The 17,342-nt window shown below is 38.6% G+C and overlaps 1 non-coding gene across 1 annotated transcript; it reads left to right on the forward strand.

Moving 5' to 3' along the window:
* The first annotated feature begins 11,024 nt into the window (after positions 1-11,024).
* On the forward strand, positions 11,025-12,336 carry LOC105198371. Its single transcript, XR_003269541.1, has 3 exons — positions 11,025-11,066; positions 11,195-11,479; positions 11,640-12,336. It is a non-coding gene; the product is annotated as an adipocyte plasma membrane-associated protein (transcript).
* Positions 12,337-17,342: the final 5,006 nt, after the last annotated feature.

Below are 17,342 nucleotides of genomic sequence, written 5' to 3' on the forward strand. Positions count from 1 at the left end.
TGGTGCAAAATCGCGGACCGGTCTCGGACTCGGTGTGGAGCGGACACGTGTGACTTATTGCTAGGATGCAGACTTATATCTAGATCGCGGATTGTATGGATGCGCAAGATGACGCGACCTTATTGATAGATCGCGGATTATGTGAAAGTGCAAGACGGATGTGGACTTATGTCTAGGATATGGATTGCGCAAAGGCGCAAGATGGACGCGGACTTATAGCTAGGTCATGGATTGCGCAGAGGTACAATGCGGACGCGGACTCATTCTCGGGGAAAGAGAGTGCGCGAAAGCGCGGGTTTATATCTAGATCGCAGGTTGCGTCACGGAGACGCACGACAGACGCGGACTTACAATTAGTGTCTCACAGCGAGGCGCGGTGTCGGAGATCTAAGCAGGTTGATAGTCAGGAAACCATTGGGAGCGCTTAGTTGGCGGTCTGTACACCTGGAACGTTCGGTTGCCCACGGAAACGTTCGCGAGTTTGAGTACGCAGACAGCCAAGATCACCCAACTGAGAAAAAAAACAGGCATCCTACCGGGAACACCCAGAAGGCGGTGTGTCCGGGGGCGTCCGGTTACCCACGGGAACGCCCGCAAGCTATACGACAAATGGCTTATACTGTTAAGAAACGATAGATTCATGAATGAAGAAACCTTGATCTACATTTCAATGAGCAGACAATATTTTTTAACTGTTTCTTTTTTAAGAAAAATTTTTTAAAATTTAATTTGAGAATTTTCAAAAGAAAATTAATTATTTAGTCTAGGTTTCTCCATTCCAATTTTGATAAATTTAGGCTTATTTGACGTGTTTTTGCACAAAACAAACAAATCTGTCAGAAAAAAATATTGCCCTGCCTTGTGAACTGAAATATCAAACGTTAAAGTGGGCAACTACTGAGGTTAAGATATCTATCATACTGACGAGATGTAGCGACGTGAATACATTTTGTGGCACCATGCACATGCTTCGTAACCGCATGTGCATGCTTTGTAGCCACATATACACAAAAGTGCGCAAATTTTGCAATCAATAATACACACACACACTCACACACACACAGGGTGTTTGATAGTAGTTATCCCCACGTTTTACCATAGGAGCATGATTTATTGACGGATATATATTTCTAACATATTATTATATTACAAATTACAAACGCGGGCTCCTTTGGTAAAACGTGGTGACAACCATTATCAAACACACTGTATATATACACTTTTCTCTCTTGTCAAAGATTTTGTTTTATGTTATGTTCGCGCAGTGTAATACGCCGGTGTTCTTAAATCACGGCGACCCGAGAAACGAGAGCGACACGGCAAACCACGCGCACCGCACGTGCTCCAGCGCTGGTTACAAGATGCGTTCGAAATTGTTCGAATTAAACTCGCGCGCGCGTTTCAGCGCCAAGAACAATATTATAATTTGCGGCGCCGCGAATGGCGACCGCAAGTAGGGGAGTGGGTCTGGAAGCGCGACCACTCCCTATCCCGCCGCGCGGACGCATTCAACGCGAAACTCGCGTCAAAGTTCATCGAACCGTTACAAGTCCGGCGAATAATATCGCCGGTAATAGTCGATCTCCGGAACGTAGGGGGGAAGTGGTACCGGCATGTACATATTCAAGAGCTAAAACCGTCCCCACCCCGGACGCCGAAGAAGAAGACAGCGAATCCGACTCTGACATCGAATAACCACTGCCGACCGACAAAGAAACAAAGCACGACGACCGTAGCCGCCAAACTCCCAAACAAATAAACATTGAGTCGGAGAGGTGACTTGGCAGCTACCGATCACCGTGTCGCTCATTTTCACGGCGAATCATGGAGCCGTACTGTTCGGAATTCGGTTAAGTCACAAGGCACCGAAAGCCTCGTTTGAACATTGCGTCCATCTTGCGTTCAATCAAGCAGCGAATACGGAGAGCGATGCTGGCACATACAATCAATGTATGTCGATACGCGCTCGCATCGACCGCGAACGTCGATATCTCGCGCGCGTGAGCAAATCACATTACCAAAAACGAACTCAGAGCCCGCGATTTGCTTACGCCAGGCGGTCGGGAAGCGAGAGGCCAATTAAATCAAAACAAAGCTTTCAAAAGGTTTGTGTGGAATAGAACGCCGTTCCACAAAACACGTCTCGCGTAGCAGGTGCTTTGTATATACCAATTGTAAATAGAGTTCCGTATTTTCATCCGCGAGTTCATTGTCACGACCGTCCGCGCGCTCCGATTTATTAGTGTAAGCTGTGAGCTAATTACCGCCCGGGTTTATTTCCCGCGCTAGCGTAATCACGCTACCGAACTTCTCTCGCGATCTTATACTGCTGTAACCATATCACTTTATTCTGTAATCACGCTACTAAATTAAGTTCGCGATCGTATATTTGTGGTTCTACCATCTCACTTTGCATTCAATAAAGACTCTCACTTTTGCGAACACCAACATTACGTCTAATTCCTTCAGGCGACTCTTTGCGTCCGTTCCCGTACCAATCACCGCCCGTACGCGAAGTACGGTCGTTACATGGCGCCCAAACAACGATAAATATCGTATAATAGTTTAAATGGTAATTCCATCGTCACTAACAATTGTACCAGCATTTTTCTCAAATATGGATGTGGCATAAGAGACCTGTAAAATTGAAGATGTTCAGGATTAATAACTATAATCAAACAGACGATAAAATCACCTTGACCGTCACTTTTAATATTGGCTGGGTTCGTATTTTACTGGCAGTACTGCCAAAGTGACGTCATTACAGTACACTGCTCAGAGGCTGCAGTAATCGCAGTGCAAATACGGCTACCATTTATGACGTTATTAATATTACTAGGATACTGTCACAGTGCGCTGCGTACCAATAACCGAACGAGTTTTCAGTACTGCTAGTTTTCAGTACTGGCAGTATATTTACGAACACAGCCATTGTCCGGTAAACTCGGTAGGGCATCGACGAAAACTTCAGATTGTTCTGCCTTTGATCCTTTCAAATTATATTTCATAATACGATTTTTTGTAGTTTTGGCGACAATTATGAAACTTTAATCGTCGCTTAACATAAATCTATTTGCAAATGCAAGGCTTCTAATCAGTACTTTTGTTTGCTTTGTCGCTGAGTTATAATGGACAAGTCTTCCCGATGGATTTGACAGAAATGTCAACATTAAGTCGTAACTCTGCGTGAAAATCGTTGAAATACTGTAACGATTCGGGAGTAACAATTCTTTTCCTTCAGGAACAGTGGATGTACTAATAAACGGGTCCGAGCAACGATGATTCATTTAATATTAAAATCTCACCTGGATTCCAAGAATACGGTGACACATAGAATGTCACAAATTAAGAAACCATAAATTCATCAATTATGGAGATTTGAGATAACACCGTGGCTCGACGCCGGAGATACCAAAGGTAGTAAAATTAGGGAGCTGAAAGACGCGAGTATGCACCACTTTTGGGCTTCGAATACCCGGCGCCTACATAGCAATAAATCGATTAAAATTTTGGCATGTAATGTTTTTCCGGAGTTTATTGTCAAACCGGCCATTTTTTCGGTTAATAACTACCGAGGAATATGAAAAAGTCGTAAAACCGAATATTGCACGTGGATGTATTAATAGTAAATTGACGCATACAGCCTTTCATAGGACCAAGAAAATCATAGAAGAAAACGGTATAAATAGGCGAGTTTTCCAGCGGAGCGCGTAGTCTCGATTCCTGTTCAAACCGATTCATAGTTCCGTGACATCTTGTATGTCCGAGTTCTGCAACTCTCGGATCAGCGGACTCTAAATTCATTTGAGCCGTAAGTTTTTGGTCGAAAAGTGCCCCTGTTTGTAACGGGCCTACTTTGAGTTTGCCGATTATTGTGTATCACACGTGCAATCGCCTTAACCCTTTCATCCGTCTCCCACTAAGCACAGCTCTGATTGGAGGCTTGCGGCTCTCGCATGTCAACACTATCAACACCAATACTACAACCACCAAGTAGTAAGTTCCGAATTACCCGTTTGTTTTTTTTTATTTTCTTTCTTATTTTCTGACCACCCTTTCTCTCTCTCTCGCGAACAATTTTTTATAAATATATATATCTACATTATAAATTCATTACCCTTCCCCTCTTAACCCTCTCTCTCTCTCGCCCCCCCCTCTCTCTCTGTCTTTCTCTCTCCACAATCTCTCACTTTTCTCTGGATTCAATCAAACTAGGTTCGATTTAATCCAAAAGAATCTTTATTTCAATCTTTCCTTTTCTCTAGATTCAATCAAACTCTGTTTGATTTAATCCGAAAGAATCTGTATTTTCAATCTCTTTTTTTCTCTGTATTCAATCGAACTCTGTTGGATTTAATCCGAAACAATCTTTTATTTCAATCTTTTCATTTCTTTAGGTTCAATCGAACTCTGTTCGATTTAATCCGAAAGAATATTGGTAAACATTTACAAAAGGGGAGCAGCCTCTGGCGACCTTAACCTTGACATATGTTATCAATGGGAAAGTACTGAGTAACATACAAAAGGTTTTAAGTAATGCTCACGTCTTATTAAAAAAATCTCATTACAGAAAGAAAAAACAGTTTTCTTACTTATTTCAGAAAATATTCATTTTACAAAAAAAGTGTTAAACAAAAAGTGAAGCTCGTGATAAGCTCTACAAAAATATCATATATATATTTTATCTAACTTCAATACTTTAGACGTTATAATAGAAAAACTGTTTTAAAATAAGTTTTTTAAATTCTCAATAGGTGCGTGAAAAGTAGATGCTTGGGCTCCGCCCCTCCCCCGCATCCCCTCGCTGTATTTTTTCTAACCCAACCCACCTCGTCTCAGTCGGTCCACTAACGGGTGCGGAATGGGTGCGGGAAAGGGTGGACAGTTACATGTGTGTGTCACACCGTTACACATTTCATTTTATAATGTATATTTCTGTAGTGAAATATACGATTCTCAGCAACATTGCTTATTTTTAGTGAATTTTGACACCTTGAACATATTATTTCACTACGTATAACATTTTTATCACATAAGGAATTCTACAAGCGGTCGATATTGTATATAATCACTAAATAATGTATATATTAATTCAATATAACCTATAATGTAAAAAAGTATTAAAACAGTTATAAAAATTTATTCATAATTTTTTTTTGTAATTATAGAAAATTTAGGGTTGAATTGGGTTGTACACACATACATCTAACGGTCCACCCCCTCCCATATCCACCCCAATATTAGTGAACCGACTGAGACGAGATGAGTTGGATTAGAAAAAATACGGTGAGTGGATGCGGGGGAGGGGCTTTGCAAAGCCCCTCCCCCGCCCAAGCATCTACTTTTCACACAAAATTACTAAAAATAAAAAAAAATTATTTTAAAACAGTTTTTCTACTATAACGACTAAAGTATTGAAGTTAGATAAAAAATGTATATGACCTTTTTTATAGAGCTTATTACTAGCTTCATTTTTTTTGACATATTTTGTCGTAAAATGAATATTTAGTGAAATAATTAAGAAAAACTATTGTTTCTTTCTCTGATAATATTTTTTTAATAAGACGTACATATGTCAAGATCAAGGTCATCAGAGGCTGCTCCCCTTTTGTAAATGTTTACCTTTAAAAGAACTTTTTAATTTTAATTGAATCTTTCGCAAGACTAGAGAAAAACGGAGTCATTTTTTTATTTTAGTGGGTAAATTAACTCAAAGTCTCTAAAGTGCACAAAAATAAGTCCCGAGAAACCGGTAAGCACCGACGGAATCGTCAAAACGAGAACCCCCGGAAGCTCGCCGCGTCATTATTCCAATTGTGAAAACAAAATATGACTCACTCCTCACCACTCGAGTTTTCTCAAGTAAATAAACCTTTCTTCCCCCCAGCTTCTCGCAAAGATGCAGAAAATTTTGTTAATAATTTGTCATTAGAATTTCTCAAAGAAATAGCGGAAATCTTTGATTCCTTTCGAGAAGAAGAATAATCCTAATCGCATTTATGTACCATCCACACATACACATACATATATTTATATATATTTTGTAACAATTATTTTGTAATAATATATTTTGTAACAATATATTTTGTTTATTAACCTATAAATTATAATTAATTGATTACCAATTTAATAATCGAATAATATTATTGTTACATTCGGAGGATTCCACGATTTTTTTCTTTATAATAACGCCATTCCTTGTTTATTAGAAAAAAAAATCGAACATCATCACTGAAAGATATCATGCTCAAATATTGCGTCCGGAGCAATAAGTCGGCTAAATAGAAGCACAAAGAAGAAATTGTTCAATGACAATATTTGCTCACCCTAACATAATAATTCATAAGAACGAACAAAGCTGGAACGAAAAGGAAAAACCGAAATGATATTTAAGTCTAGCAACAGCAAACGATAACATTGAGTCGCAACGCCGGACAAAAACTATAAAACTAAAATCTATAGCTCTGGCTTTGCTCGTTCAAATGCATGTTTTATCATGAACCAAAAGATGATTTATAGGAGAGCAAATCTTAAATAAATAGACGCAACGATATAAAAACTCAGGATCAAACGTTCCAGAAAAGGAAAATCGTAGATAACAAATCCTTTAGACGATTGGGTGACGTAACTGTTTGTCCCTCTTAGAATTAAGAAAACGCAGGAGAAGATGGAATACTAGCCAACGAGAGATTATCCGAAAAATGATTGGTAGTGAGTGTTGGAGAAATATCCAACGAACAAGCCCGAAAACTTCAGCGACAAATAATCTACAAAAAAAGAGAGAAATCTTAAAAAAGTTTCATCCAACCAAATTTCCATCTCACTCACTCGATCAACCCTACGCCCTTTCCTAACCCCTATAAAATGGGCAACTTCCTGGCGTTTCGGCATTCATATTCGCATTCGCTTGATTCCTTTAAGTTCTGAGCTGTATACGCTGTGCTTATATAACAAGTCAAGTTAGAATCTGTGCGGAAAAAACTCAAGGATTACTGTAGTAACTCGATATCTATCAACAATCAAGCCTTCAAAGTCCGCTCAGAACCAGCGTCCGTTGTAAAATCTTTAAGGATAAAGGAACCCGACATCCCTTTTTGCTAACTTTATTTGTCAATAAATAAGTTTATTTTATTACCGAAATTACTGTTGTTTTCCCTGTTAACTCCGAAGAGCGCGATCTACTTTCTTTTTCACCACCTTCTCCGGGCCCCTCAATCTCCTCCCAGTTAACGTACCGAATTCGTCCTGACACCTCTCCTCTCTTCTAAGCCCCTCGTACTGTCCTCTTCCCGCAGATTTCTTTGACTCTCTGTCTACGAATTCCACATCTAGCGTGTAATTCTTAGAGGAAATTCTCCCTCCTCCTTTACCTACGCATTCCACGTCTAGCGTAGAATTCTTAGAGGTAATCGTTTCTTCTTCCTTACCAACAAACTCTACGTTCAGCGTGGAGTTCTTAGAAGAAATTAACACACACACAGACCATGATCCTGACCACCCCACCTACCCCATACACACGCTCTATTACAATTATTTTTATAAATTACTTAAGCTTTAATTAGTTTAGTTAATACCAACCATTAATGTTTAAGCGTAAATGTAAACTCTAATTAATTTAGAATAAATTCATTTAATATACATTAATTTGTCAAACTGTTCTTTATATCAAAAATGCGATCACCACTGTTATTATTGTTTTATTAAAACTAGAGTCTTTTTATGCATCAAACTAGTAAAAATATGCGTCAATGTAATTTATAAAATTTTTATTATTTAATTAATTCGTCTCATCTCGCTCCCCTCCTGCACAAAGAGATCACACTAGGTTTGATCCCAAGTTAAAGAGATTAAATTCTCAGACTTTAATCAGGACCGATAAACGCACAACTCATGAAAGGTGTTAAAACCTGTCGTGACATGTTGACATGTTTCTTGAATCATAAAACCGCGTTTGCCCTCGTGTTACACATCCGTTTACTGCGGCCACGAGATTAAGCATTCGTTGCGTCTTTCCCTGCCTACCCAGTGTTTCAGATAGCCTATCCTTCGCTGCCTATCCTTAAAGCTGAACGTAACATTATTTAGAGTATATGTTTAGATTATAAACTATTAAATATGTGACATCAGTAAATCATTCCTTTTTTTTTATTTTCAACTCAATGAGAAAAATGAATATTAAACCAATACGTCCCTACTCTACCTTAATAAATCAATGCGGCAAATCGAATGTAAAATTTTCTTTCCTTTTTTAACGATATTACGTCCAAGGGACTTCACGATTTCCCTTTTCGCCAACAAACATTCTGCGTTTCATCATGGGAAAAACCGACAGCATAAGTCATTGTTTCTAAGAACGATGACTCGCATATCAACAAAGTTGAAAATAATATTTGATTAGTTTGAAGCAATAATTCACGACAAAGACCTAAGGAGGAAAAACCCAGGGAAAAACCTAATCTTTATCTAAATCCGAGAACCAATAAGAGAACATTAAGCCTTAACATTGGATTAGAAATGTTAAAATTACAAATTAATGAATAAAGTAAGTTAAGTCAAAAACAAGATATTGCAAAAGTTCCATCGATCAAATTATCATTATCTCGCCCTTTTGCCGACCAATTTTATGCCTTTTCAAGCCCTATAAAATGTCCGATTTTCAAGCACATTCATTCACTTATTCACCCTTCTCCGAGCTCGAAGTTTTTAAAAGTTCTCCAGGACAATGCGCGTTTTAAAAAAAAAACCGTTGTAATAGAGTACCGGTAGCGCTAATTAGTAATTTATATAATTAATACGGCGTCAACAAGACCTCCACGGGGACTCCAGAAACCAACGCTGTTCCAAATCTGCTAACAAGTAAGCTTATACTCATCTCTACTTTCTTTCCGAGTTCGTACAATTATTAATTTGGAGATCAATTATCAGTGGATAATAATCGGGAATCGCACGTAGGGTAACAAATCCTTCGGAATGAACTTGCCGAGCGGAAACGGGTTCTCTTCGGTGAAATACCCGAAGCTATCCTGATATGCGAGAGTTGGGCACTAAGACCCAACTCTCGAAAACCGGAACCGTTTCTTCAATTGGAGCCGGCTCGCGACTTTCCCCTTCTCATTCTTCAAAGGAGCTTGAAGTTCCTCAGAACCTGCAGCCGCCATCCCCCGCTCCCTCCACCTCTTCACTCCTTCCTACAGAATAAACCCTGACAACCTTCCATTCTCCGTTCCCAATCCCTCTTACTTCCCGGTCGTGCTCGATTTCTCTAACTCAATTTTTCTAACTCTCCTTCCCCCTCAAATTCTGCCTCTAGCGTGGAATTTTTGGAGGAAATCATTACTTCTTTTTCCCCTTTAGATTCTGCCCATAGAGATTTTAGAAGAAAGTATCGAGTTAGAATAATCTCTTCTCGATATCAAACTAATGTCATCATACAGTTCTTTAACAATTAAAAATAAAAAAAACTTTCTTTTAATAGAGTTTTACTTTAATAGTTAAGTATTAAAGATGTGATATTGATAATATAAAAAATGCAATAAATTATAACTCCCACCTTTCTTGTTTGTTTAAGCTAATATGATAAGATAATATGCAAACATCGTATTAAAACATGTTAAAAAAATATGTTTCATAATTATGTATATTAATAAATCCATCAATATTAGATATATGTAGGAGAAGGTGGGTAAGATAGGGTGAATTCCTCCGTCTTATCTCTGCATTCGGCTATCTACGTCACTGCTACCTACTAATTTCTGAAAATTGTCAATCTTTTATGTTACCGTGTTGGCGATATGCCAATACTTATTAAGAACGAATTAAAGATTTATTCTCGTATATTTTCGACCAATTTAGTATCGGTTTAGTATTAGTATTCGCAAATTCGATAAACATTGACAAAATTTATTACTAATTATTTCTCAACTTTGTCAACAGGTATACAACAGAATTATGTCAAATCAAGCTTTTGGTGTCAAATCTAACTGTATTCAAGAACCGAATAATGAATATTGAAAGGGAAAAAAAATTTTTGATATACATTTTATTAAGCTCGCTTTGATGTATTCTGCGCCAAAAATATTCGATTTCCTTCGTTCGATTCCACTCACGCCACGATCTGTTACCAATTTTTATAATAACATGTTTTGTAAGACCGTGGAATACAGAAAATCTCATAACATTATCCAAAATGACTTCATGAATTTACTGATGCAACTCATGGAGAGAGGCTGTATAAATTCTAAAAATGATAAAGAGACCATCGACGAATTATGTAAATATACATAGTTTATTCTTATGCTTACATTAATAACTTTACTACGTAAAGACATACATATCTTATTTCAAACATTAAAGTTAATAAATTAAATAATAAAAATTTATTTTTTAAAAATTTCTTTCTTCTGCACAAAATCGTTAACAAAACAATTACTTTATTTATCTGCAATAACCGTAAATAAACTGACTATGATTTAAGCTACTGCGCAAAGTTTTGCCTTCTTCGCAGCTGGCTTCAAAACTTCCGCGTCGACAGCAACAGTTGCTTTATACGAATTAGTTCAACACCATGATAAACAAGACAAACTTTGTAATGAAATCGATAAAGTTTTAGAAGAGCACGGTGATCTAACCTACGGCGCTCTAAACGACATGATGTATCTTCAAAATAGATGGTAAGTATACAGACATTTATATCACCGCAATGTACTTCTACATTTTTAACAAGGCAGTAAAAATTTAATTATCTCTTTATTTATATATATGTTTATACAATTTGCTTGTATAGAAAAACTGTTTTTTCCTCTATTCTTTTCTTACGTATTACAGAAACCTTAAGAAAATATCCACCTGTTCCCGAATCAAATTTGCACCAACAAAATAGACCTATCAACTACGAACATTCGCGTATCAAAAGGGACATTAATTATTATACCGGTACTTGCATCGAGATCTGTCGATATATCCGGATCCCGATAATTTCGACCCTGAGCGCTTCAACAAACATAAAAGAGAGGAAAGGCATCGCTATGCCCATATGCCATTCGGGCAAGGCCAACGAAATTGCATTGGTGAGAATTTACGTGACAATTGTCAGTATAATATTGTTGGCTTTCTTTCTCATTCTGCCCCTGATGCACCAATCCTTGTATACCTTCTCTACACATACCCGATTTAGTATTTAGTCTCCAAATTATAGAATGTTACAATCAAACGAAGTACGGCGTCAATGTTGTCGATGGCGAGGAGGTACTCGGTCAAAGCTAGCTCTCGAAGGTGGCCCATGCACAACTTTTACAACATGCTGGACTTAGCTGGGATCAATTCCCTATTGTACAAGAAGTGTACCTCCGCGAAAATAACTAGAAGAAACTACCTAAGAGAACTTGGAGAAGAACTTATCATGGTTCAACAAAGAACCCGAAATTTTTCAAATGATGTAGTTGACGGTCCAGAACAGGAAACGACTAGACGTCATTGTCAAGTGCACAAGCAGGACTTCAGATAACAGTTAAATCGCAATCGCACCGATTGGCCATCCCCTGATCCGCATTCTTCTCGGTATCAGCCGTCCGCAAACGGGCCGCGACAAACATCGACGACATCCACTCTTTGCACTTCTATCAAACCCGTGATAACATAAGCTACTGAAGTCAATCGGCACCGCCGTTATATACATCGGCCTATTCCTGGCCGTGATAACGTTCATACCCAGTTTACCGCTGGAATACAAGGAGTACAGCGCACCGACACCGCGCAAACTCGTTTTGAAGAATCGGCTGAATGATGCCCAAAAGCTGTTTAAGGGTGAGGTCCATGGCCCGGAAGACTTCGAGTCTTATAACGGGCAGCTGTACATAGGCATGCACGGCGGTTATATCCTAAGGGTCGAGGAGAATCGGTTGACACCAATCGTCAAATTTGGCAAAAAATGCGATGGAATATGGCAAGAGCATATATGTGGCAGGCCTTTAGGATTAAGATTCGATAAAAAAGGTAATCTATATGTAATAGATACCTATTACGGTATTTTTAAAGTAAACGTTGCAACCGGAGAGTACGAAAATGTAGTAAACGTTTCTAAACCGATTGAGGGTAAAGTTTCGCGACTACCCAATAGTATCGATGTTGCAAAAAATGGAGACCTGTATTGGACCGAAAGTAACACGGATTTTGCACTTTACGACTTAATGTTAACATTTCTGTCAAATCCATCAGAAAGACTTGTTCCTCCATTATAACTCAGTGACAAAGCAAACAAAAGTACTGATGAGAAGCCTAGCATTTGCAAATGGAGTTATGTTAACACTAGAAGAACCGAGAATTTGTTACCCCCTATAATGCCCAATGTACCAATTTTCGTACATGCAGTAAATCGCCTTTGTATTGAGTTTTTGAGATGTAGTTTCGTTAAAGGATGTTTAAAATAACATTTTTAAAATTACTTTTGGTTAAAAAAACAATTTATTTTAAATATAAACCAAGAAGAATAACATCTTAACATGAAAATCAAAGAACGAAAGTCTGTGTAACTACAAGAAAAATTGGTAAGTTTAAATTTTTGGTAAGTACAACTTGATTTTTTAAACTTATTCTTTGATGCCAAACATTTGACTAAAAGTAAAACAATGGCACGTCAAAAGGAAAATTTGTCACAGAAAAATTGCACAAGATAAACAAAAATAATAGAACGTTTTCGATCGTGTTTCAAGTAAGTTATCCAACAACTTTGACTTTTCACTTAGAACACAATCTAAGCAAAGGTAACATGTTTTACCGACACACTGTTTGCACGTGATGTTTTTGCAAATTGCGCACTCTTGGCACCAGGCACTCTTGGCACCACTTTCGGGCTCCGAATACCCGACGCCCACATAGCAATAAATCGATTAAAATTTTGGTCAGTTCATTCTCACCTCCATAAAATTCTCAACAAATAGTAAGTCTTAGCTATCCGTTATTTTCTTTGCATTCCATTAGACTACCTTCTCTCTCTCGCAAGAATTTTTATTTTAAAAATATTTATATACTTATTATTAGTTCACTACCCTTTTCTTTCTTCCTTTCTTATTATTCTTTAATGCCTGCAAGATTCGATCGAGCTCTCTTTCGATTGAATTCGTAACTTTCTGCTGGATTCGATCAAGCTCTCTTTCAATTGAATTCACAACTATCTTTTAATTTCTGCTAGATTCGATCGAGTTCTCTTTCGATTGAATTCGCATCTTGCTGCTGGATTCGATCGAGCTCTCTTTCGATTGAATTTGCAACTATCCTTTAACTTCTGCTGGATTCAATTGAGCTCTATTTCGATTAAATTTGCAACTTTCTGCTTGATTCAATCAAGTTCTCTTTTCATTAAATTTGCAACTATTTTTTACTCCAATCAAACTTAAAGAATTCCTTCCTTATAATCTAATTAAAACCCCTTTCTTTTTTCCTTTTTTGGTATTTACAATCTAGATTTTATTATTTTTATTTTTTTATTAGAAAGAGAGAGGAACGTAGCCTTAAATTTAAAATAATTTTAGTGCGTAATCAAGTCCCTGAACGTAAGTCTCGAAGAACCATTAGAAACCGTCGGAGTCGTCAAAATAAGAAGGCCCGGAAGCTTGACGCATCGCTGTCTCTCCTCGCGAAATTAATCAAACCACAAAGAAAAAAACACTGTTTCTCCGGATGCTTTAATTAACATAGGAACCTCTGACGAATCGACCGATTCATGCCCACCAGGCCCAAATCCCCCAAATCATTCTTTCTTTCCCCCTGTCGCCATCCCTCCCCTTCTTCCACCCCTGTATCTCACGTAGAAACTAATCTTGAGAAGCAAGCGAGGATCACACAAACGAGACGCGTCAGTTATGTTGTTAATTCTATCGAAAGGCTTAGCCAATTTCGAAGAGTTACATGAGATCGCACATTGTGAGAGTGAACTCGCGCCACTACACGTGATAGACGCTATCAAATAGCAGACAATTGTGATAACTTTGATATACTGCTCCGATTTCAAAGAGACGATCAAGCGCTTTGTTTGCTGTTCGTGGGATTACGATCTAACCGCGTGGTGCGCTTCAAAGTTTTGCGCGTTACATATATTACAACTTGTAAATTGAAGAGAAGACTGAGTTAATTTTAATAAGTAGAGACCATCAATGCATGTGCAATTAACCAAAACACAAGTCTCTTTGAAGCACTGCGTTAACTTCATTCACTATTATCACGATAGTGGCAACAGCACCGTACAACACGCTCGACAAGAGTTGACCAGCAAAGATAAAAAATTTGCAGCAGTAGATTTGAATGAAACCGACGAGATGAGAGAAAATGCTATTGCGGAAATTAAACGTTGGATTGAAGAAACAGATTTTCCATCCATACCTTCCCCTGACTTTTTCTATCGTAACCCCGATTCACCTATCCATAGACCCCCGGAAGATCCACATTCCCCCGCATTAGAGTCCTCAGGAAAACTCACATTTCTTCTCGCCATTACTCCCCAAGAAATAGAAAAAATTGTGAATGAAATCCCAATAGAACGCATTGAAGAATTAGCCGATAAATTAGAAGAAATCTTCGACTTGTTCCAAGAACTAAATTAATTAACTTTATTTGTATCTTAATAACAATAAAGATTGCTTAACCACACTCACACACACACACACACACACACACACACACACACATGCACATTTATGTAAACTTAATTTCTTATATTATTCACAAATATAACCAATTAGAATTTAAGTTTTATAATGAAATTCTCTATTAAAATTTCTTTAACCCAACACAAAGTTTTTTTTTCTTTTATCACACATGTTTTCTGTGAGCAAAAATGTTATTCCTAAATTAATTATTAATATTCTATTAATCACAATCTGACCTTGCTGACGTAATCCAAGGTCAAAGTTGTAAGGTAAAGATTGTAGGGTTTTAAAAGATCTATTTACTAATAAGATCAGTAAATCTAGATCTATTGAAACCCTACAATTTTTATCTGAAACGCTTTTTTCTAAAGTGCTAGTTTCCAAAATAATCAAGGGGTCCGATATTTTTTGATGACCCTATTTATATATGCACACACACACACACACACACACACACACACACACACACACACACACACACACACACACACACACACACACACACGCACGCACGCACGCACGCACGCACGCGCACACGCACACGCGCACACACACATACACACACACACACATACATACACACACACATACACACACAAATAAACAATAATATAAATAAGTAAGTAAAGAAAGGAAATCGACTCCTCGTAAAAAAGAAGAGGTTTAAGAAATTATTAAGCAAGCTCCATAGCAAGAAGCAAGAAGAGTTTGCGAACAAGCCTACAGCTGTGTCATCAAATTAATTATACAGTCTCAGGAAAATCCATATCCAACCAAGAAGGTAGCCGATGACAGATGGGCATTTGTCATACACAAGACGGAAGCATATCTGTCGCTCTAGGAGTCTAGAGACGCGTAATTTGAAAAACCCATATGCAAAGTGTATCATCCCGAAGAATGCTTTTGCAATTTAAAATGGCAATTAATACCATGTGCGTTTGCTTACACACGGTTAAACTCAATAACGCTTGCCTGGCCAAAACGTGCTAAAGAGATGATCCGGCTACCAGCAGAAAGATAACGAGCGGGTAACCATCATCAGATGATGAAATTGCTCTCGTAAAACTAAAGCTAAAGAATGAACATAGTGAGAAAATAAGTTTTAAGAATTTATTTACTACAGTATTTGCTCGCCACGATGAAAATATGTGGGGGGCGTAATTCCTTGTCTTTAAGCTACCCAAAGATGAATCGCGCGCATCAAAACTGTAATGGTACGCGGTTTCGTGCGGTTCAACGGTTTGGTGCGGGAATCTCGGGATCGTTCCGGATAAGGCTCGTCGGTTGGTCAAGTGTTCGCAATGATCATACCCAGTGTTTAAAGTAGAAAGAAACAGAAAATGATTTCTTCATAAAATGAATGGTAGACGTTGACAAAATAATAAGCGCGAAATAAAACAAAAAAGAAAGTGTTAACAAAAAAGGGGAGAACGGCTCGCCGGTGTTCAGCCAATAGCTGGTAATCAGATTGCAAACTGAATAGTGATGCACAACGGAATTACTTTGGAATAACGCGCAAACAGAAACTAAAGGTTCACAATACATAATCGAACAAAAGAACTTACTTAAACGCTTAGGCTAGATGGAAATAGAATAATTCGCGGAATACTGATTGGTAGGTTACGCGGACTATTGGTCTGTACAGGGGAGCCGCGGTAACACGTGGCGTGTTCGTCGCAAGTGCGTGCGCGTGTCAGAACGGTGCAAGCGCGGTGCACGGCCGGTTTGTCTCCGCAGTTTTCCTGAACGCGCCTCTATGCAGAGGGGCGGAGGATTGACAGGGCGCGGATGCCCTGCCGATTTCAAGGTTTCAAGAGCGACCCGGTTTTTCTGATGTCGAGGTACTCGAGGACGATGGTGATTGGTCGAGAATGCTCGGCCGGTGATAACGACAAGAATACTCGTCGAGGATCTCAGACGTGATTGGTCGAGAATGCTCGGCCGGTGATAACGACAAGAATGCTCATCGAGGATCTAGGAGTTGACTGGTCGAGAATACTTGGCCGGGGATAATGACGGGAATGTCCGTCGAGGAACTCGGAAGCGACAAAAATGTTCGTCTTCTGGGAGCAATCCTGAATGCTTGGTCGCCGGACTGGTCGGAGAGTCGGACGGATCTGATCTCTGCGTTCCCACTGCCGGTTTATATATCCGAACGCGCGGTTGGGTGTGCCAATCTGCGTGCTCGGTCGGCCAAGCCGGAGTGGGAGCATTGCGGAACGCTACGGTCGGCGCGCGTGTCGCCGCGTAATCGCGCTGCGAGGTTAGTGCCTCTAAACTCCTCGTACCAACATTAGTGGCGCCTCCTGGGATATATTCCCACGTGAGTGGGAACTAAATAGTATATCTGTCGATAAGAGTGAGTAATTGCTCACTATGTTTGTATGGTAACACTGTTCTCACGTGCGTTGGTTGAATCTCGTGGCTACACGTAGTACGTATATGTATACATTGTGTAATAAATAATCTACAATCTTGTGATTATTTAAAAATAATAATAAAATAGGAATAAACAAATTGTGCTAAATTGTAAGTGTAAAACATTGACGGAAGACACTTTTTTCCTATGCGGGAAAATACAAAAAAGACTTTTTCACATAACCTATAAAATACTTCTGAGGAAGTTCAGGACGTTTATTTAAAATAAATCTACAATTTTGTTCAGTGCTATTTTTAAAAATGGTTAGAGCATGTTGCGTTCCT

The sequence above is a fragment of the Solenopsis invicta genome, chromosome 14, assembly GCF_016802725.1.
Source record: "Solenopsis invicta isolate M01_SB chromosome 14, UNIL_Sinv_3.0, whole genome shotgun sequence".
NCBI lineage: Eukaryota > Metazoa > Arthropoda > Insecta > Hymenoptera > Formicidae > Solenopsis > Solenopsis invicta.